Here is a 24145-nt window from a genome sequence, read left to right as displayed (position 1 = left end):
CATGGTTTAGGGAATGTTTTATGTAGCAGGAGTTAGACCTCTCATACAGGTACATGGCAGAGTGAATGAAAGTGTGGATCAGAACTTTCTTCACAACCCGTGGTTCCTTACTTGTGTTCATCACTCACTCAGCCAGCAATTGCATGCAGAACAATGCCCCCTTTCACACAGCAAAATGGGGAAAGCAGTAAAGGTTTAATAAACTTTGGATCTTTTATAAAACACTGTTCTAGTGGCATAGTGTACTCCTTACAAAATACCTTCAAATGTTGATCAGTGTAGATTACATTGTTTCCGAAAAAATCAAGTGATCATACATTGGTCTCTAAGGGGTGCTTCACACACAGCGAGATCGCTGCTGAGATTGCTGCTGAGTCACGGTTTTTGTGACGCAGCAGTGACCTCATTAGCTATCTCGCTGTGTGTGACACTGAGCAGCGATCTGGCCCCTGCTGTGAGATCGCTGCTCGTTACACACAGCCCTGGTTAGTTTTTTTATTCTTGCTCTCCCGCTGTGATGCACAGATCGCTGTGTGTGACAGCGAGAGAGCGACGAAATGAAGCGAGCAGGGAGCAGGAGCCGGTATCTGGCAGCTGCGGTAAGCTGTAACCAGGGTAAACATCGGGTAACCAAGGTGGTTACCCGATATTTACCTTCGTTACCAGCCTCCGCCGCTCTCCCGCTGCCAGTGCTGACTCCCTGCTCTCTGTACATGTAGCTGCAGTACACATCGGGTAATTAACCCGATGTGTACTTTAGCTAGGAGAGCAGGGAGTTAACACTAAGCAGTGTGCGCGGCTCCCTGCTCTCTGCACATGTAGCAACGTTATGATCGCTGCTGCGTCGCTGTGTTTGACAGCTAAGCAGCGATCATAACAGCGACATACAAGGTCGCTGTTGTGTCACAGAAAATGGTGACGTAACAGCGACGTCGTTGTCGCTGTCGATATGTGTGAACCCAAAAAACACCAAAAACCTGAGCTGAAACAATGTTCAGTAAACATGCAACATTAAGCATCTGAATTTTTCTAGTCTTAAGGCTGCAATTTACATGCTTAATGTTGCATGTTTACTGAACATTGTTTCAGCTCAGGTTTTTGGTGTTTTTTGTATGTTATCTTGCTTTATTGCAAGTTGGGGGTGCAGCCCTCCTGATACTGAGACTGAAAAACTAATTACGTCTCACTTTGCTGTGTATTTAATCTGGGACACAGCTGACCACTTGCCACCATTCATATTAGAGTTTTGACATGACACAAGTCAGGTATTGATAATGTTTTTAACTTCAGTAGGTTAGGGACTGTCTCAGATGGGTACACTGTGACGAGGTGGGACGGCTTTTTACCTTTTTGCAAAAATGTATACACTAAGTACCCTGTTATCAAGCACTTGCAATTTATTTATTTATAGTCAGGGTATTTTTCCTACAATTTTTCTCTTTGTTTTTTTTCTATGTGTGAACCCAGCCTAACTTTGGTCTCCGGTGTATATACAAACAATGCAAAAAGAACTTGAGTATATACAGGGGTTGGACAAAATAATGGAAACACCTAACGTTTTGACATCATAATCTTCGAACATGTTATAAACATACAAACCGTGACATATGTTAATGTTTTGTAGTTGATTATTTGTGTTATGTGATGTGTATGTAAATTAACTGTTTGTTTTGCAGAATTGTAAGAACATTGATGACAACCTGATACCAATGGCAGACTTCTCGGATTTTCAAAGAGGCCAAATTGTTGGTGCTCGTATGGCAGGCGCTAGTGTAACAGAAAGTGCCCGAATGCTTGGCGTGTCAAGAGGTACTGTCTCCGAAGTAATGACTGCGTTTGAAAGAGAAGGAAAAATGTTCGCAGCAAAGCCCACGTCTGGCCGAAAGTAGAAGTTGACTGTGAAAGACCGTCGGACTCTAAAGCGAATTGTGGGAGAGCATCGCAAGACCACGGCTCCGAAAATCACTGCTGAGCTCAATAAACACCTATAGAACCCAGTTTCGACGAAAACTGTTCGTCGGGAGCTATACAAATCTGGAATCCACGGAAGAGCTGCAATTAGAAAACCGCTGCTCTCAATGATAAATGTGTCCAAGCGTTTAGAGTGGTGTAGAAACCTCCAGAATTGGTCCCTTAAGCAGTGGAAACATATGATATTCTCAGACGAATCATTTACCCTTTTTCCGACCTCCGGCTGAGTGTACGTTTGGAGACAGCCGAAAGAAGCATTCCATCCAGACTGTCTTCTCCAAACCGTAAAACATAATAAAATTAGTGTATAGAGGAAAACGGGCATATGCTGCGCGAAAAAACCACTGGTATCAGGATAATGAAAAGATTTTCTTTTTTATTTCAGCAATCCAACGCGTTTCAGAGACAAGGACCGTCTCCTTCTTCAGGTAAAAAGAAATCATCTTTTACCCTGAAGAAGGAGACGATCCTTGTCTCTGAAACGCGTTGGGTTGCTGAAATAAAAAAGAAAATCTTTTCATTATCCTGATACCAGTGGGGTTTTTTAGCGCGGCATATACCTGTTTGCCTCTATGAACTAATTTTTCTACGTCCTGCACGGTGCCGCTGCTTGAACACGCGGGCACTCACATGCGCTATAAGGAGTTGTGACTGGCACAACCCAATTAGGTGAGTGTACCTCTTTTTATTTCCTAATGGTAATACCGGGTAAGACCCTATTGCGCCTTCTGTCTCCCCATCTCTAGCAACCATAAAACATGGCGAAGGTTCTGTGATGATCTGGGGTGCAATTTCATGGAGATCTGCTGGGTCAATGATATCCCTACATGGAAGAATTAACAGCCAAGATTATTTAGGCATTTTGGGCGACCAAGTGCATCCCATGGTTCAAGCACTGTTCCCGGAGGGGAACGCCATCTTTCAGGATGATAATGCACCAATTCATACAGCTAAAATCCTTATTGCATGGCACGAGGAACATTCTAATGAAGTTGAGCATCTCATCTGGCCCCCGCAATCCCCATACCTCAACATTATTGAGCATTTATGGCCGATTTTAGAGATTCAAGTTAGACGTTGATTTTCGCCACCATCATCGCTCAAAGAACTGGAGGGTGTTTTAACTGCAGAATGGTCTAAAATTCCTTTGGAAAAAATCCACACCTTGTATGAATCCATACCTCAGAGAATTGAGGCTGTAATCGCCGCAAAAGGTGGACCTACACCATATTAAACTAACATATAAATATATATATATATATATATATATATATATATATATATATATACAGTACATACCAAAAGTTTGGCCCACCTTCTCATTCAAAGAGTTTTCTTTATTTTCATGACTCTGAAAATTGTAGATTCACATTGAATGCATCAAAACTTTGAATCAACACATGTAGAATGAAATACTTAACAAAAAATTGTGAAATAACTGAAAATATGTGTTATATTCTAGGTTCTTCAAAGTAGCCACCTTTTGTTTTGATTACTATTTTGCACACTCTTGGCATTCTCTTGATATGCTTCAAGAGGTATTCACCGGTAATGGTCTTCCAACAGTCTTGAAGTAGTTCCCAGAGATGCTTAGCACTTGTTGGCTCTTTTGCCTTCACTCTGCACTCCAACTCACCCCAAAAAATCTCAATTGGGTTCAGGTATGGTGACTGTGGAGACCAGGTCATCTGGCGTAGCACCCCATCACTTTCCTTCTTAGTCAAATAGCTCTTACACAGTCTGGAGGTGTGTTTGGGGTCATTGTCCTGTTGAAAAAAAAATGATGGTCCAAATAAACGCAAACCGGATGGAATAGCATGCCGCTGAAAGATGCTGTGGTAGCCATGCTGGTTAAGTATGCCTTCAGCTTTGAATAAATCCCCAACAGTGTCACCAGCAAAGCACCTCCACAGCGTCACACCTCTTCCTCCATGCTTCACGGTGGGAACCAGGCATGTAGAGTCCATCCATTCACCTTTTCTGAGTTGCACAAAGACACGGTGGTTGGATTCCAAGGTCTCAAATTTGGACTCAGCAGACCAAAGCACAGATTTCCACTGGTCTAATTTCCATTCCTTGTGTTCTTTAGCCCAAACAAGTCTCTTCTGCTTGTTGCCTGTCCTTAGCAGTGGTTTCCTAGCAGCTATTTTACCATGAAGGCCTGCTGCACAAAGTCTCCTCTTAACAATTGTTTTAGAGATGTGTCTGCTGCTAGAAATCTGTGTGGCATTGACCTGGTCACTAATCTGAACTGCTGTTAACCTGCGATTTCTGAGGCTGGTGACTCGGATAAACCTATCCTCCGTAGCAGAGGTCACTCTTGGTCTTCCTTTCCTGGGGCGGTCCTCATGTGAGCCAGTTTCTTTGTAGCGTTTGATGGTTTTTGCCACTGCACTTGGGGACACTTTCAAAGTTTTCCCAATTTTTCGGACTGACTGACCTTCATTTCTTAAAGTAATAATGGCCACTCGTTTTTCTTTACTTAGCTTCTTTTTTCTTGCCATAATACAAATTCTAACAGTCTATTCAGTAGGACTATTAGCTACCAGTGTCTCTACCATTCTTCTGCACAACACAACTAAAGGTCCAAACCCCATTTAAAAGGAAAGAAATCCCACTTATTAAACCTGACAGGGCACATCTGTGAAGTGAAAACCATTTCTGGTGACTATCTCTTGAAGCTCATTAAGAGAATGCCATGTGTGCAAAGCAGTAATTAAAGCAAAAGGTGGCTACTTTGAAGAACTTAGAATATAAGACAGACATATTTTCAGTTGTGAAAAAAGTGGAAACAGGGAGCGCATGTGAAGAGTCTCAGGACAGGAGTAACGGTGAGACTGGTAATTAAAACTGCTCACCTGGAGTGGTTGTGCAGCCCTCGCACAACCACGGTAAAAGACGAGAGAGTAATGTTCTGCTGTCAGGAGGATTATCCGTAAGATCCTTCCAGGGAGACGGATTCTTGTATGCCTGATTCAGCCGCGGTTTAGTGGAGGGAATAGGCATCCAAAAGGTCCTGGTTTTGATGAAGCCTCCGTTTAAGCAGCTCTTGCCATGGACCCCCAAAAGGGGAAATAGGTATCAATAAAAGTGAATCATGGTCTAATAGAGAGCTAAGGAGGCCACAAAATCGTTTAGTAAGTTTTATTTGTTTTATCAAAGCCACAACGCGTTTCAATATACACAATATCTTCGTCAGGTGGATATAAAATAAAATATTCACCTGACGAAGATATTGTGTATATCGAAACGCGTTGTGGCTTTGATAAAACAAATAAAACTTACTAAACGATTTTGTGGCCTCCTTAGCGCTCTATTAGACCATGATTCATTTTTTTTTTATATTTTCAGTTGTCACACTTTTTTTGTTAAGTATTTCATTCCACATGTGTTAATTCATAGTTTTGATGCCATCAATATGAATCCACAATTTTCAGAGTCAAAACAAGCATTTGAGCTATTAAATATGTAGATTTTAGTGACAAAAAATGATAATATGTTAATTAGTAATGAGCGAGCACTACCATGCTCATTAACCCTTTCACCCCAGACGATTTTCCATGTTTTCTTTTTGCTTTTTGCTCCTCTTCTTCCAAGAGATACAACTTTTTTTATTTTTCTGTCAATCTTGCCATATGAGCATTTCTTTTTTGTAGGATGAGTTGTACTTTTAAATGAAACCATGATTTTAGCATAAAATGAACGTGAAAATGACAAACAAATTCCAAGTGTGCAAAAATTGCAAAAAAATGTGCGATTGCACGATTGTTTTTGGAATATTTTATTCATCATGTTCATTATATTGTAAAACTGATGTGTTGGTGTGATGTCTCAGGTCAGTACAAGTTTGTAGACACCTAACATGTATAGGCTTTTATCTAAAGTGTTCAAAAAAATTCAGGTAAAATATATCTTTGTACCGTGTTAGCCAGTGGAGATAAAAAAAAAGTTTGTTTAAAAGAACTAAGAGTCCTCAGTAGTTGATACCTTTTAATGGCTAACTGAAAAGATGGTAATAATAGCAAGCTTTCGAGACTACTCAGTAGAGTTGAGCGATGTTCGATGTTCGATGTTCGCCAATTTCATGTTCGAGTGATTTTGGGGGGTGTTCGAGAGGCTCGACGAACTCGAGCTTTTTGCTAAAAGCTCGACAGTTCGAGTTACGTTCGAGAACGGTTCGAGCACCAAAAAGCCAAGCTAGTTACTAGCTGGCTTTTCATTGTAATAGTGTGAGTCACTGTGTGAATCATGCTATTATCAAAATTCAGCGTATAGTGTGCGGAAGGGACAGGGTTTAGATCAGTGCTGCTGCTGAGCTGAGTGCTGAGATAATGCCAATCGCCATTTTTTTTTTCCTATCCGTGCGTACAGTGGGGTGGACCAGGCTGTCAGCAAATCACAGAGACACACACTGCACAGTGGATTTTTGCCAGACAAGCAAGGGCTTGTGTCATAGGCTGTGCATGTCACATGTCTTTGCTCTATAAGACACGGCCATTTTCCCCGTCACCATTATCTGTCTGCTGCGTGTGGGTGACAGTCACTTCTCCCACTACCGCTGCTACTGCTGCTGTGTGCGCTATAGAGATACAGTGCAATCTACACAGCGCTTTAGGGATTAGGGACTACTGGTTATTTAAGCCCTTTTCAGGGCTGATTTAAAGACGTTTATAGCCATAGCTGCTGGGCAGGTCCGTGCAAACGCTGTGCTGGGCTTTACTGTCCTGCTACCTACAGCACCCATGCATTCTACCCACCTGGCTATTTTATTTCCCCAAAGAGCTGACACTTTTTGTGGTATCCTAAAAGTATCTGGAATACTAAGTTAGTGTTCCTTTGCTGTCCACTGACCCACAGCACCCGGGCATTGTACCCACCTGCTCATTTTTGCCACGCTATTTTATTTGCCTAAAGAGCTGACACTTTCAGGGGTGTACTAAAATTGTCTGGGATACTACCTTAGGGTTTCTTTGCTGTCAAGCAAGGTACACCACATGTGCATTCTACACTCCTCTCCATTTCTGCTACGCAATTTTTAACTGCAGGTAGTCCAGCCAATCTGTGATGAAGGTGCAGGCGTGGATATAATTTTGCCTTCATCCAAAGGTGGTTCTCTCGATGTCTGAGAGAGCTCAACACCACCAGCTGTTTCCACTTACAAAACAACTGACAACATGACAATCACACTCCCTGTTGTGGGTAAAGGGGTGGAAGGTCAGAGTGAAAAAGCATGTGTGACTGCTGTCCCCACAGTCACAGAGGATGAAGAGCAGGCAGATGCACTTGATGGGTTAGATGGTGGTTGCACCGCGCCGCTAGGCCGCATTGTAGCATAGTGACCTTTCCACTGCGCCTTATGCTTCATTTAATGTAGTGCACAGGGTGGGCTCCCCAGTATACAGCAAAACCACACACTAGGAAAAGAACTCCATGCAGTTGGGTTAATAAATGATTGCTTAACTTTCCCAAAACAAACAATAAGAACCATGCATAAAACTGAAAGAATAGAACAATCTATTCACAATTCCAAAAGCCTACACCCCTATGCTGCGACACTCGTAATGGCGATTTATAACCCCTGCTCACCAACTTTTGCCTAACCAAGGGACTGTCTAAATGGTTGCCTACTACCTTGTAATCCCTCTGTGTGGCAGGAGTAAATGTGTGTGTGTGTGTGTGTGTGTGTGTGTGTGTGCGTGTGTATGTGCGAACACGACTTTGCAGTGTCGCATCACAAGAGCTTACAACTTATCTACACAAACATAGACAAAACCCATTAACACCCCTGAATACCCTTGTTAGCTGAAGCCTCACAGATAAGGCAGATGATAACAGTGTGAATGCAAACCACACAGCTCAGCAACACAGCCCTGGAAATCTTGTAAAGCAACAGTCAATGCAAACATGTGTCACTGTCCCTCTATGATTTTAACTGTAAGTGACAATTTGACAGTGCAGATGCAGCAAGTCTTCTTGTCTATATAGTCGGCCTAACCAGAAAAGATATGTGTTTGCTAAGAAAACAGAGTGTTGCGTGCACGCATTACTGTCTGGGCCCAGCCTACCGTACCCCGGTACTGTGGTGTGCAGTTGCCATAAATACAGACTTACGATCCTCTCACGGTAAACAGTATAGACAGCACCGGAAGAATGTCGGTCTGTGGCACAGGATGCTGCTCACAGGCGTTACGGTCCTCCTCACCAAACTCCAACATGACTTCCCTCACAATTGACCGAAGTGTTTCACGGTGGCTCCTTGCTGTAACACATACCTTTTAGCTTTTCCTTCTGTTTATAGACAGCATCTCCTCTGCTCTCCAAGTCCACAGCCAAAGACTGTTTTGCTATTGCTATAGTGACCAAACAGACAAAGGCAGATGCAAAAAACCAGCTTCCCCTTGTGTGTAGTCTGCAACAATGCATGCAATGAATGGCAAATAAGCATGTTGCATTGACAGTGGATAAAGCTGATCAATACACCCTCACGCTATCAATTCATGTGACACTTGTGACACATGTGACACTTCATGGACGAAGTACTCTAAGTAGTGAGTTTTTGGCCTCTACTTAGAGATTGGTGACAAATATTACAGATGACATGACTTGGGTGATCCTTTGCGATGTCAAAAAAGCCCCAGACTAAACAAGGCTTACAGTCCATGCGACCTGCAGAGCCACCACGACTTCTGCTCAGAGGCAGAGTTGTGGCTGAGGATTCAGATGTTGACATGCTTCCAGTACTTTGTCTCTGTCCAGGAAGACGAAACGTAACCTCATCAGTAGCATCCTCCTCCACCTCCTCTGCTGACCTCATCGACTGGATGACTTTGGTTTGACAGTAAGTGGGGTCTCCAACCTCATCATCACCCTGTGTGTTTTCACTCCCCTCGTCCAGAGTCCTCTGAGCCAACCTCTTCCTGCCCTGACCGAATAGTAAAGTTGTCGTTCCAATCAGGTATCTGAGTATCATCACCACGTTCCCCATTGTCTCCACCAGAAGGATTTACAGTTTGGGAATGAGGGTGTTAATTATGCTCAGCACCTTCTTCATCAGGGCCTGTATCTGACTCACAAAGCTTCTGGGCATCAGTGAAGATCATTTTCTTGTCTGGACTCACAGCAGCTTTGTAGCAGACCTCTGATTCCCAGGCTATAGTGTGATTGAACAGCTCTGCAGACTCAAACATCTCTGTTACCTCATACTCAGCAGGGCTGGTGGAAACTTGAGAGCTGTTATGAAACAAGTGCAATTGGGTTGACACCACAGAGGAATGGAGTATTTGGGATATTGAACTTGAGGTGGAGTAGAGGCCACTTTATGGAGCACTTGAGATCCATTGAAGCACCTACTGTTTTGGTGCCTCATCTACATTTGGTATCGATGGTCATGTCCATGAAAAAAGGGATCATATCAGATTATCCACGGGAAGAAGTAGACATCTTATATTGGCTGGTAGTTGGTGTTACGAATTGGTGCCGCCGTAGACGCTTGCAGCCTGCTGCGGTTCCAGTTACGCCCAGGCGTCAGCTTCCATTTTTGGCCGTGCCTCGGGTCATCCAGCTGGCTGCTTTCTCCTCCTCGTCTAAGTGTGGAAAGGCGGCTAGTGCATATGTGATTGCCAATTTACCCCAGCGACAGCCTAAGTCCAGTGTTTCTCCTAGTGAGTATGCTCAGCCTGACTGTGCCATTGCTGAGGCTGTCCTCAGTTCAGGCTGCAGCGCATGCTCCCACACTTAGTGCGAAAAGCCTCTTTGCACAGGTACTTGGACTCCGTGGCCATGCAACTCCGGACTGGCTTGCAGAGGCCCGCCCCTATGACTTGTCACCTCATTATTGTTCATCAGACGATGACTGGTGAGGTGTTTGGGTCGTGGCTGCCATGAGGTCAACATTGAAGTGGCGGTTCCGAATAGGCTGCTAGTTATGCCACTGATGATGTGCCACTCTGCTTTTGGCTCCTGGAGGTGCATTGTGGTCCATCCTGGGTTGGGGAGGACCCAGTTTATAAAAGGGGCTTGAGATAACAAGGAGGTGCGCAGTCTTCTATTATGCTGAGAAAGAGCACACCTCCATATGTTGAACCCATTGCAGCTTTAGGCCAGAGGTAGGCAGGGATAGGACGTCGGTGCAGACCGCCACCACACTTGGTAACGCAGAACTGTTAAGACCAGCTCCTGTCCTACCAGTCATGCTAGTGCAGCCCAGTGGCATTAACTGGGCTGCTGCTGCGCCTACTGTCCACAGGTGTGCCCCCTACGCACATGGACAGTGTACCCAATGGCCCCTGTGTTGTTAATAGGGAGTTCCTGGGCTGGGTGTGTGGACCCTGTGATGCTAACAGGGTTCACAGTCTCCACATCCGAGTGTCGTCTAACTCGGTTCAGGCTACTATTTTTTCAGAGCCACCCAGCTCTGTATCCTCCGCCTAACCTTCATGTTGCCAGCATCTCCTTTTCCATCTGGGAGCACGGTGTTATGGTTGCTGTGGCACTGGAGTCTATGTCCAGATTTCTTGCTACTGCACATGTGCGAGCACTGGAGACTATGTCCAGATTTCTTGCTACTGCACATGTGCAAGCGCTGGAGACTAAGTCCTATCTTGGAGCCATTGCACATGTGCGGGTGACATCATCGCTGACATGAGGTCACATGTCTCTGACACCTTCTATGCCGATTGGCTGCTGGTCATGTGCTTGTGACACGTGGTCACATATCTCTGACACTTTCTATACCGATTGGTTGCTGGTCATGTGCTTGTGACGCTTTGCTCGGTGATAGGCCAGCGTGACGTCATTCCTGTCGTTCTGGCAGCGGATTGGCTCTGGTGTCCCCCATCTTGGATGAGGCACAGAGTCTATATAAGACCCTGCCGCACGCCGCACGGCGCTCAGTCTTCTTGGTTCATGCATGAGAGTAGATGCTCTGTGCACGTTCCTCTAGGCATCTCTCTGTCTATGCTAGGTGAGCGTTACCGGCAGGGTAGCGTTCTTATACCTTACAGCTTCGGCTGCAGTCCGTATCCTTACCTCTTAGGGGAGCGGACATAGGCAGGTGCCTGAGGCACATGGTCTGGCTGGGCCTTGTGATTCTACTTGTAGGTGGACGTTGCCGCTAGGGTAACGTTCCTTATACTGCGTCTGGCAGTTGTTCGTATCCTCGCACACTAGGGGAGCGAACAGAGGTAGGAGCTTTGTGCGGCTTATGCTGCTGTCCGTCTCTTTTGCACCACTAGAAGAGCGGACCTAGGCAGGTGCCATATCTAGTGGTTTGTGTCCTCGCACACTAGTGGAGCGAACGCAGGTAGGAGCTTTGTGCGGCTTACGCTGCTGTTCGTCTCTTTTGCACCACTAGAAGAGCGGACTTAGGCAGGTGCCATATCTAGTGGTTCATGTCCTCGCACACTAGTGGAGCGAACACAGGTAGGAGCTTTGTGCGGCTTACGCTGCTGTCTGTTTCCTGGCACCACTAGAGGAACGGACCTAGGTAGGTGCCATTTCACACTCACTGCCTTTGTCTCTGTGATTATTAACAGAGACCATTCCACACACCCTCCAAGTAAGGGAGGAATTGCCTTATTTACTAATTATATTCCTCTGTGAGTTTAACAGAGGTATTGCACTCTGCCATAGTCTGCAGCAGAGTCTTTGCACGGTGGACCCTGACTGTCTGTTACTCCTTTAGGTTTTATTATCAGGCAGCCCCCCAAACATTAGGACTGAGCCAAGGGTCTGGCAGTTATGACAGAATATCAGCAGTTACACCGTTACATACAAGTACTTGAGTCACGGCTCAAGAGTATAGAGGATAAACCTCAGACCATGGTGACATCTGCACATGATCCTCGACTTGCTCTGCCAAACAGATATTCTGGCGATGCCAGATCATGTCGTGGTTTCATTAGTCAGTGTGAGATACACCTAGAGGTCAACTCTTCTTGCTTCTCTACGGAGAGGTCCAGAGTAGGCTTTATCATCTCCTTACTTCAGGACAAAGCCTTAGAATAGGCGACTTTCCTATGGGAGCGCTCTGATGTGGTTACTCTGAGACATCAAGACTTTCTTGATGCTCTTAAGGCGGTATTCATGGGTCCGCAGGTTACCCATGATGCGGCCCTGAGACTGTTAGATCTATCTCAGGGTTCGTTATCCACTAGTTCTTATGCCATTGCTTTTAGAACTCTGGTGGCAGAACTAGATTGGCCAGAGAAGGTGTTGATTTCTATCTTCTGGAGAGGGTTGGCAGGCTATGTTAAGGATGCTCTTGCTACTCGTGAGGTCCCTGCTTCTCTGGAAGACTTGATCACAGTAGCAACAAGGATCGACGTACGCCATAGGGAACGTAGACTCGAGGTCTCTTCCTCACGCCCTAAGCATCGGGCTATTTCAGTTGTTGAGGGTCCACTACCATCTTCCTCAGCATCTGAAACATCTCCCACTCCTATGGAGTTAGGTCATATGTCCTCCAGACTACGCAAGTCTGGTCCTCCTATATGTTACGTATGTCGTCAGGCTGGGCACTATGCCAACAAGTGTCCTAGCCGTCAGGGAAACTCCCAGGCCTAGTAACCATTAGAGGGGGGTTACTAGAGATGTCTTCTGCACCCTCTAAGTGTAGTATCCCAGGTCAGCTCTTATTCTCTGAGAATACATGGCCTATTATGGCTTTTGTGGATTCCGGAGCTGACGGGACTTTTGTGTCCTCAGGATTTGTAAAAAGACACAATATTCCCTCTATCATGTTAGAGGCGCCTATTCCTGTCCGTGTTGTTAATGGAACTATGTTGTCTGACTCCATTACATTGAGGACAGTTCCCTTGTGCCTTTCCCTGTCTCAGGGTCACATAGAAGAGATTTCTTTTCTTGTTTTGCCTGAGGGTATAGACGACGTCCTTCTGGGTCTCCCATGGCTTCGGACTCATGCTCCTCACATTGACTGGGAGTCCGACAGCATTATTAGTTGGGGTTCGAAATGTCAGTCCCGATGTCTTCCCTTACCACCTAAGGTCGTTGCGGTTGCATCAACTGATCTCTCTCCCATACCTACACCCTATTTGGCTTTCGCTGACGTGTTCTCCAAACAGGGTGCTGAGGTTCTTCCACCCCATAGGCCGTATGACTGTGCCATAGACCTTATCCCAGGTTCGGTTCCACCTAAGGGCAGGGTTTACCCCCTGTCGATACCTGAGTCGGAGGCCATGTCGACCTATATAAGAGAGAGTTTAGAGAAGGGGTTCATTCGTAAGTCTGTCTCTCCCGCGGGAGCTGGGTTTTTCTTTGTTCGGAAGAAAGAGGGTGATTTGCGTCCCTGCATAGATTACAGGGGTCTCAACGCAATCACAATAAAGAACAAATACCCGTTACCTTTAATTTCGGAGCTCTTTGACAGACTGAGGGGAGCTCAAGTTTTTACGAAGTTGGATCTGCTGGGTGTATATAACTTGGTACGAATTCGAGAGGGTGACGAATGGAAGACCGCTTTTAACACCCGAGACGGTCACTATGAATACCTCGTCATGCCTTTTGGTTTATGTAATGCACCCGCAGTATTTCAGGACTTCGTAAACGATGTGTTCAGGGATTTACTGTTATCCTCCGTCGTGGTGTATCTGGACGACATCCTGATTTTTTCTCCTGATCTGGAGACTCATCGTCAGGATGTCGTTCGTGTCCTTTCCCGTTTAAGGGAGCACTCATTGTTAGCTAAACTCGAAAAATGTGTATTCGAGCAGTCATCCTTGCCTTTTTTGAGCTACATTATCTCACAAGAGGGTCTGGCTATGGATCCTGCGAAGCTCTCTGCTGTCCTGCAATGGTCCGAACTTCATTCCTTGAAGGCGGTGCAACGCTTCTTAGGATTCATAAATTATTACAGGCAGTTCATACCCCATTTCTCTACTTTGGTGGCCCCTTTGGTGGACTTGACTAAGAAAGGTGCTAATCCCAAAGTCCGGTCTAGTGAGACATCTCAGGCTTTTGAGGCAGTAAAAAGACACTTTTCAACTGCTCCCGTTCTTCAAAGACCCGATGAGAATAAGCCCTTCCTCTTGGAGGTTGATGCCTCTTCAGTGGGTGCTGGTGCGGTCTTGTATCAGAAGAACGGTGCAGGTAGAAAAAGGCCGTGTTTCTTCTTTGCTAAAACCTTTTCACCGGCAGAGAGAAACTATACCATTGGGGATAGGGAACTGCTCGCCCTGAGATTAGACTTGGAGGAGTGGCATCACTTGCTGGAAGGAGCGAAACATCCTTTCCAGGTCTATACAGACCATAAGAATCTGACGTACTTACAAACCGCTCAGCGTCTGAATCCTCGCCCAGCCCGCTGGTCCTTGTTTTTCTCCCGCTTTCACTTCTCCATCAACTATCTGTCTGGGAGTAAGAATAACAAGGCAGACACCCTGTCTCGCTCTATGGTTTCTACCCAGGAAGAGATTGACGAACCTCGTCTTATCCTTCCCTCCAGGGTTTTTCATACGCTCTCCCCTGTGACGTTAGACCAAATCCCACCGGGCAAGACCTTTGTTCCGCCTGATCGACAGAATGATATACTGTCGTGGGCCCACACCTCAAAGGTGGGTGGGCATTTTGGTATTAGGCGGACACGAGAGTTACTGGAGAGGTGGTATTGGTGGCCACACTTAGCCAGCCACGTCAAGAGATATGTCGGTTCCTGCTACTCGTGTGCTCGCAACCGTCCATTACGGCAGAGACCGGCTGTGCTCTTGCATCCTTTACCAGTGCCAGATAGACCATGGGAGGTGTTAGGCATGGACTTTGTGGGTGATCTTCCGTGTTCACAGGGACATAAATTTGTGTGGGTCATTACGGACCATTTCTCCCGGATGGTTCATCTCGTACAATTATCGAGAATCCCATCTTCCAGGGTACTAGCCAAACTATTCCTCAAGCATGTCTTTAGGCTTCACGGGATGCCAGATCGTATCATTTGTGATAGAGGCCCGCAATTTGCTTCCCGTTTCTGGCGAGATCTTTGTAGCCTTCTGCAAATTGAGTTGAATCTCTCTTCGGCATACCATCCGGAGGCCAATGGTTTGGTTGAGCGTACCAATCAATCCATGATTATATACCTTCGACACTTTGTTGCTGAGAACCACGATAACTGGTCCTCCCTCCTACCCTGGGCAGAATTTGCTCTTAACAATTCGCTGGCTGAGGCCACTGGGCAGACACCGTTCGTACTCAATAATGGGCAACACCCTAGGGTACCGGTACCGTTTCCCGCTGCTGCACCTCCTCCTCTTGTGGCCGACTGGGCAACTAATGCCAGAGAGGTTTGGGATCGGACTCAAAAGTCAATCCAAGCAGCTAAGGACCGTATGAAGACGGTGTCCGATCGGTTTCGTCGCCCGGCTCCAGTCTTTTCTCCGGGGGACTTTGTGTGGCTCTCTGCAAAACACGTGAGACTTAGAGTGAGCTCTGTCAAATTTGCTCCTCGCTTCCTGGGTCCTTATGAGGTTCTTCGACAGGTAAATCCTGTAGTCTACCAATTGAAGTTACCCGTCCATCTTAGGATCCATGACAAATTCCATGTCTCACTGCTAAAGCCGGTTATTTTACCTCACGCTCGTGAAGTGCACTCTCCTGCCTCTGATTCCTCTCACTCTAGCTATGAGGTACGAGCCATAGTTGGTTCTAAGATGGTTAGAGGGCGCAGGTTCTTCTTGATAGATTGGGAGGTCTACGGCCCGGAACATCGCTCTTGGGAGCCTGAGGAGGCTGTCCATGCTCCCGACTTAGTTGCCGATTACCTGCGTCACCGGGAGGGGGCCCTTGAGGGGGAGGTACTGTTACGGTTGCTGTAGCACTGGAGTCTATGTCCAGATTTCTTGCTACTGCACATGTGCAAGCGCTGGAGACTAAGTCCTATCTTGGAGCCATTGCACATGTGCGGGTGACATCATCGCTGACACGAGGTCACATGTCTCTGACACCTTCTATGCCGATTGGCTGCTGGTCATGTGCTTGTGACACGTGGTCACATGTCTCTGACACTTTCTATACCGATTGGTTGCTGGTCATGTGCTTGTGACGCTTTGCTCGGTGATAGGCCAGCGTGACGTCATTCCTGTCGTTCTGGCAGCGGATTAGCTCTGGTGTCCCCCATCTTGGATGAGGCACAGAGTCTATATAAGACCCTGCCGCACGCCGCATGGCGCTTAGTCCTCTTGGTTCATGCATGAGAGTAGATGCTCTGTGCACGTTCCTCTAGGCATCTCTCTGTCTATGCTAGGTGAGCGTTACCGGCAGGGTAGCGTTCTTATACCTTACAGCTTCGGCTGCAGTCCGTATCCTTACTTCTTAGGAGAGCGGACATAGGCAGGTGCCTGAGGCACATGGTCTGGCTGGGCCTTGTGATTCTACTTGTATGTGGACGTTGCCGCTAGGGTAATGTTCCTTATACTGCGTCTGGCAGTTGTTCGTATCCTCGCACACTAGGGGAGCGAACAGAGGTAGGAGCTTTGTGCGGCTTATGCTGCTGTCTGTCTCTTTTGCACCACTAGAACAGCGGACCTAGGCAGGTGCCATATCTAGTGGTTCGTGTCCTCGCACACTAGTCTACATATACTTTTTTGGAAAGAGGTTTTGTTTTATATGCAAATAATTATTATTTTTTTCATTAGGCAATGAATCAAACTAATGTTTGTTCATGTCAACTATGTTTCCTGGTGATGTCATAGTTAATGTTGGTTGTGAGAGTTATCTCACCTTTTGTGTATTTGTCTAATTAAGTATTTAATATTTAATTCCTTCTCACATACATAGATACAGTATGTCAGGTTCAAGAGCGTTTTCCGCTTGAAACATGTAGACCTCTGTCTACACTGCTGTTTTAAAGTTTTTTCTTTTTTATGGATTTGGAATAAAGTTTTGCTTTTCAAGTTACTCTTCATGCGGATGCTGGTAAGACTTTCTTCTTTTTATCACTAATTAACAATAGCTACAATTGATTGATTGCATAATTTTAAGCAGGCTATGAAAACTGACAAGACCTTTTTACCTAGTTCACTAGCAAATTAAGTAGCTAGTACTAGCAATACCTAGAAATGTGATTGACTGGCTAATTGGGAGCAGGCTGTAATAAGTAGCAATAGCTATTTTGATCGTTTATCTGCAACTCTAACAGGCGATGACAAGTACCTATTCCTATTTCTATTTTGGCACACCTTTCCCTACACTGCCTTTCTCTAAACCTCTAGCTAAGCTAACTGTCTGCCAGCCTCAGCAGCACCTTCCCTAAGGTTTACCATCTACAAAATTGCACTGATCCCGCATGTCCATTTTTTAAATGCAGACGGACGTGTGACAAAGGCAGCCAAAGACACAAGCCGTAGTGTCTGAAGCTTGGGGATGTTTGCTGCCCCGTGATTGGCTGCAGGATCATCCCCAAATGAAGTTAAGAAAAAAATGGCGCTGCACGTCTGCCTTCTCCTGAGTCTTTACCCCCTCCACTCATTAAACACATCCCGCATGCATCACACAGCAGCACAATCCTATCCAAAAGCATAACATGTTATGAAAAAAAATCATTTTTTTGAAATGTGATCAGTGATCGAACAAAACCGAACATCACTGACTTTTGGGGAAAGGGCTCAGGGTTACTGGGCCTGAATGAACATGGTAAGGTTCATACCGAATATGAAACTGGGGAACCTTTATTGAACAGGTTTGCTCATTTCTACTGGACATGAAACTTTGGGGGAATAACATGTAATTTTTTCTAAAATTAATTTTTAATTCAGCTAAACAGCTGTCCAAGCTATCTTGCTATCACTCTCTCTCTATCGATGTAGTCTATCTTTTCTATTGATTCATCTAGCTATCTATCTGTTCTATCTATATATTCATCTATTTTTTTTATCTATCTATTTTATCTATTTAGCAATCTATCTAGCTAGAGATATAAGACAATAACAAATCCATTAAAGGAACTATTAACCGTTAACAGATCATTATAGAAGTGATCTGTTTGTCCAATCCGTTAATGGATCCTTTATTACATTTTCCAAATGGTCCAAATAAATCTCCTTCATCAGGACAAAAATCATTGATATGTGATTTTGTCCTGATGAAGGAGATTTATTTTCAGAAACGCGTTGACAAATAAGAAAAAAAAAATCATAATTCCTCCATTCCTGGATCGGTGTTTATTCCACGGCAGCACAATTTTTACCCGTTCATCCTTCATATTTGATCTTCTCCTCAGGGGTGCTGCAGAAGCCCTGTGACATGCTTTTAAAATGGTTGTGACTGTCACAACTACACAGGTTGTGCCTTTTTATTCTGTTAATGATTTATCTTTCCTTCTCGGATATGACCCTCTTTATGCTCCTTTTGTCTTCTCAGTTTTCCTCCAGTCTTAACAGTACCGAGCACCCGAGCATGGTAGTGTTCGCTCATCATTAATGTTAATACATGATATGAATAAGAAATGATAGGTCCTTGAAGTCATGACATATAAAGCAAGAGTAAAGACACCCAATATATTAACAGAATAAAGTCATTTTGGTATAAGGAGCATTTGAGTGGCAAAAACTGTCTCATAGTATAATAGGTATGCAGGTGATTTTTCTAACAACTTCACTTAAAAGGAGAAAGCAGTGACAGTAAGGCTTTTCTTACAGAATATCCAAAGATGAGAAATCTATTTCTTGTTCAGTTCCCATCAGTCATGGATGAGTGTCGCCAATCCTTGTATAAAAGACATTGGCTGCTTCCTCTCCTCTTTGCTGCAGAGCTGTTTCTATACTTCTTTCTTTTCGCTGACCTGCTGCATTTTTGTTCATAATTTTCCTGTTCTTGGCTATGTGTTAATAAAAGTTGAGATAAAGAAGGAGTTTATTCAAAATATGTCTCCAGATGGATACAGCAGCGTCCAAATACTGAAAGCATCCAAGAAACAGCCAAATAAAGTGCAGAAAACAGTATTTTAATCCAAGCAGTAGATTTATCAGTCTTAACTTCTCACATGATGAGCATTCTTTGGATTACAGGAAAATGTATAATTGTTCTGTATTGAGGCCCCAGTCTGATATTGGCAAATGAGTGTTTATATGAATTCTTTTCACATTCTTCTGCACACTCAGGAGTTACTATCTCCTTACTATGCATATGTAACGGTCCCCGATAACTGCGGGGACCCATATCTGTTTCAATCCAGTGGTGCCACTGACAGGAAAGGCAAACCTCCAAGCCGGTGTTACAATAATATCAGGATATATTAAAACCAACTCGCCCCTGTTTTTATGGTGAGGAAAAGTATAAATAATCAGTATCAGTAAATGGACTAAACAATAAACCTAACCCCAGCAACATATGTACCGCCCCGCGGCCTCGGCTGCGGCCGCCGAGCCGCTCGGATCCGTGCTCGTGTTCTACGGGTGGTGGCTCGAGCCTCTCACGGACCCGGGGTCACTTCACTCTGCAAGGGGGGTTGGCGCTACGTGCGGGGGATGCGGGTGTTTGTTTTTGGAATTATAGTTTGTGATGCCACCCACGGGTTGTGGTGATTGTGAACACCACCGCTGCGGCGAAGGTACGGGGACTCCCGGGAGTGGTGTAGTGGCGCATCTAGGTGTTGACCCCTCCGTGGGTAGGGGATGTTGGTCCCGGGGCCCGGTTGGTGAGGGCCGGGGTGCAGGGCGCAGTGTTGCTGATGGCACTGGTGCACTCACTCTGATACAAGACACTGGAGTCGCTGGTAAACCAAACAGAGTGATGAATGGGGCCCGCAGCCGGCTGCAGCTTTTCCTGTTAGGTTGGTAATGTCCACCTTTCTCCTGCACCTGTGTGTGAGCCTTGACTCCTGTGTCTGGGCTCTGGTAGTTCGCTCCCCGGCGTATAAGTGTCGTAGGACCCCGTTTGCCCGCAGACGCTGGCGCCCCTTGAATCTCTTGCCTTTGGCGGTGGCACTTATCTGGAATGGTTGGGCTGTTGCCTTCAATCGGGACTTAGGTGGGAATGAACCCCTGAGATCCAGACTGCAATCAGTTTATTTGACTATGGTGGTTGCTTATAGCCTAGTTCGGGGTCTGAGTACCCTGCCTGGTGCTACGGTATCCAGTTGGCTCCTCGGTTCGGTTCCGGCGGGCTACTACCCTGTCCCGGTCCCTTATGGTTCCACCGGTCGTATTCCCGGTCTCCTGCAGGCGGCCACTACCATCTGCCTCCTTGCCAATGGTGACTGGGCTCCAACCCAGCCACCGGAGTAGTCTTTGGCAGGCCGTAGCATAGGTCTGCTTCTGGACACAACCTCCCTCCTTCACTGTCAGAACTCCTCTCCTCACTGACTTGAACTTGACTTCTTAGGTTCCCACCTCCAGGCCTGTGAACTCATCGGTGGGTGGAGCCAACCATCTGGCTCCACCCCCCCCTGGTGTGGACATCAAACCTGGAGGGTGGTGACAAGGTTTTCTGTGTTTGACTGCTGTTACCTAACTGGAAGGGGTGTGATGTTGTGTGTGTGACTACCTGGGATGACCTGAATAGTCCAGGGCGTCACACATATATACAATGAGAAATCTATGTCTTTCACTTCCAGGAGAATGCCTACATATCTTTGGTCCCAGTGACAGGGGGTCTTCACTTGGGCTCACAATGTCGCTCCCTCCTCTAATTGTGACTGGACCTAAACAGGGCTAGTTTCTACAGGGAAGCCGTGATATGTATCCTTTCTCCTGGATCACAATCTTAAGTCTAGCCCAACCAATTAACCCCCCGGGATCCCGGTGTGACCTATCTCAGCTGTGTAGGAGGGCAAATATACATCAAATTCTCATAACAACTATAAGATCAAAACAACAGTACTTCATTCCCAATCACAGGAGACTGTTTATTAGCACTTTTAGTCAATTAGCAGTCTCTGCAGATAATCAAATCCATATAGTTGGATGCCTTGACAGTTTCACCACGGGCTGTGGCCTTTTGGATCTTTGTCAACAGTGAAAACACAGTTCAGTATTTGCTGACACACATCCATTAAAAAAAAGTTATTCTGATTAGTCCAAATACCTATCTACCCCTAACTAGCTCATTGGACCAGTCAAATAGCCTTCAGTTCAGGTGGCTGAGAAGAAGGTACCTTATCCTAGGTTGTAACACAGGGTACTTTACCCTCTACAGGCGCTGCATCACTCCTCACAAGATGGCCACCTTCTTCTGTTGCTAACCCGCTGGTGGGCCGCTGAGCTCTCTCCACTGAACAGGAGCAGAGGTTGACTGTTCCAGGTGTCACCGTTCACAGGAGCACAAACTAGCTGCAGTATACAATGGACCAGGATTGCTACTTCAGACCCTTTCCTTCCTTTTCTTTCTGTCTCTTACAGGACCTCACATGACGCACGTCCCGTCCCAGCTTCCGTTTCAACCACCAACTGCTCCCTTACATCAGCTTAAGTCACAGAGCGATGATGCATTAAAAGTATTTTACATATCCCGCAACAGAGTTACATTTTCACTGCACAGGTCTTCTTTTAAATACATCACGGTTTATATAAAATTATTCAAACTTTGTTTTTCAACACTTACTAAATTTAGACCAATAGTGAGTGTTACCGACACCTAGTGGCCAGACGTTATCATTACATGTGTGATGTACTATTACACATACATACACAAAGGTTGGAATATGAAATGGATTCCCTCCACATTGAAAAAAAAGTCTTCATAATATTTACGTGCTTAACCAATGACCACATGATCCAAATGACCAGATTATATCATAAAAGGTTTATGTAATGCTGGCTATATTTTTGCTGTAAAAAGAAAAGCTGATCGCTGTAACACCTCCACCAATTACATATAGATGACCTATTCCAAGTATAGGACATTAATGTAAAGTACCCAGACAAATTCTTTAATGATCAGCAAATTATTAAAAAATAGTAACACAATTTTCAAAATATTTCAATTTTTCAGCATTAAAGGAAACCAATCACTGGGATTTTCATATATAAGCTAAAGCCAGTGCTATACTAGCACTATCAGGCTGATTCTATACATACCTTCAGTGATCAGTTCGGATGTATAAGTTTTGAAATCCAAGAAAGTAAAGAACTCAGCAGCTGCTTGTTGAGTTACAACAGCTGAGGATCAGACAGTATCTGGGGAGGTATTCATACTTATCCCCTCCCCCTGTTAAACTTAGCATAAGTATTATACAATCAATTTACCAGGACCTGTGGTGAGCTCATACCCATGTGACCAGAAGGTGTTAACTCTGAATACCCCCCAGATATTATCTGATCCTCAGCTGCTGTCACTCAAGAAGCTGATGATTTTTATAAACTTTTTGAATTTCAAAACCTAAACATCCGAGCTGACACTACAGGTATGTATAGAATCAGCCTGATAGTGGCAGTATAGCACTGGCTTTAAGTTATATATGAAAATCCTGGTCATTGGTTCCCTTTAAGTAAGAGCGCCAGGTGCAAAATAGAGAAAAAATATTTAATACATCAATTGTTTTTTATATTTTTTGTTCAGTGTTCATCTTATGGTAAAAATGACCTTGCAATATGATGCTCCAGGTCATTATGTATGACTAGAAGGTGGCCCGATTCTACGCATCGGGTATTCTAGAATTTACGTATTGTGTAGTTCATGTATGATTTTTGTTATATATATATATAGATGTTGTTGTGTGTAGTTACCAAGTGTTTGTGTAGGGGCTGTACATGTTCTGGGTGTTGTCTGGGTGTGGCGGGGGGTGAGAGCGGTGTTGTATGTGTGTTGCGTGTGTTGCATTGTTTGTGGGGCGCTGTGTGTCTGTAGCGTTGTGTGTGTGTGTGTTGCGCGGTTTGTGTGGGTGTGTGTGTGTTTTGGGGGGAGGTATGTTTTGTGCAATGTGTGTGTTGTGCGGTATGTGCGTATATTTATGTATGCCTCGGTGTTTGTGTGTTGGGTGTTGTGTGTGTGCGGCGTTGTCTGTGTGTGTGGGTGTCTGTGTATGGCAGTGTTTGTGGTTCCCAGTGTGTGTGTGGTGTGTTGTGTGTGTGTGTTGGGGGGAGGTGTGCACCTCCCATCGTGCTCCATCCCCCATGCTGCGCACCCCCCATCGTGCCCCATCCCCCATGCTGCCCACCCCCCATCGTGCTCCATCCCCTATGTTGCGCATTCCCCATCGTGCTCCATCCCCGATGCTGCGCACCCCCCATCGTGCCCCATCCCCCATGCTGCGCACTCCCCATCGTGCTCCATTCCCCATGTTGCGCACCCCCCATCGTGCTCCATACCCCATGCTGCGCACCCCCCATCGTGCTCCATCCCCCATGCTGCGCTCCCCCCATCGTGCTCCATCCCCCATGCTGCACACTCCCCATCGTGCTCCATCCCCCATGCTGCGCACTCCCCATCGTGCTACATCCCCCATGCTGTGCACCCCCATCCTGCTACATCCCCCATGCTGCGCACCCCATCGTGCTCCATCCCCCATGCTATAATAGTTCTCCTATTATACTCAGAGAGGAGTATAATAGGAGGACTATAATAGGAGGAGTAGTCCTGGGGGGAGAGGAGTATAATGCCGGCTGCCTGCACATGTGTACCGGGAGCCGGTGTACGCTGGTAACTATGATACACATCGGGTAACTAAGGGACCTTAGTTACCCGATGTGTATAATGGTTACCAGCGTTCACCGGCTCCGTCAAGATCCCAGCATTGCAAGGTTATGTCTGGCGCTGCTGGGATCGTGACGGAGCCGGTGTACACTGGTAACTATAATACACATCGGGTAACTAAGGGACCTTAGTTACCCGATGTGTATAATGGTTACCAGCGTTCACCGGCTCCGTCACGATCCCAGCAGCGCAAGGTTATGTCTGGCGATGCGTGCGGAGGGCCGGGGCAAGTGGCCAATCCATGCGGAGGGCGGGGCCAGGCCGAGGCGAGCGACCAATCCGTGGGGGGGCGGAGCCGAGGCGAGCGGCCAATCCGTGCGGGGGGGCGGGGCCATGGCCAGCCCAGCGGCCAATCAGCTTTGTGTCACCGAAAGGACACAATTTTGGAGCAAGACAGACAGACAGACAGACAGAATAAGGCAATTATATATATAGATTATACAGATACCAAACATGTATAGTTTCTGTTGTATTTAAGTACTGAAAAAAAAACAGAAATTTGCTTAAAAAACCCTCATTTGCTTGTGTTGTTTTTCTCTGA

This window comes from Anomaloglossus baeobatrachus, chromosome 8, assembly GCF_048569485.1.
Source record: "Anomaloglossus baeobatrachus isolate aAnoBae1 chromosome 8, aAnoBae1.hap1, whole genome shotgun sequence".
In the NCBI taxonomy this organism is placed as follows: Eukaryota; Metazoa; Chordata; class Amphibia; order Anura; family Aromobatidae; genus Anomaloglossus; species Anomaloglossus baeobatrachus.
This window is presented reverse-complemented; position numbering follows the sequence as displayed.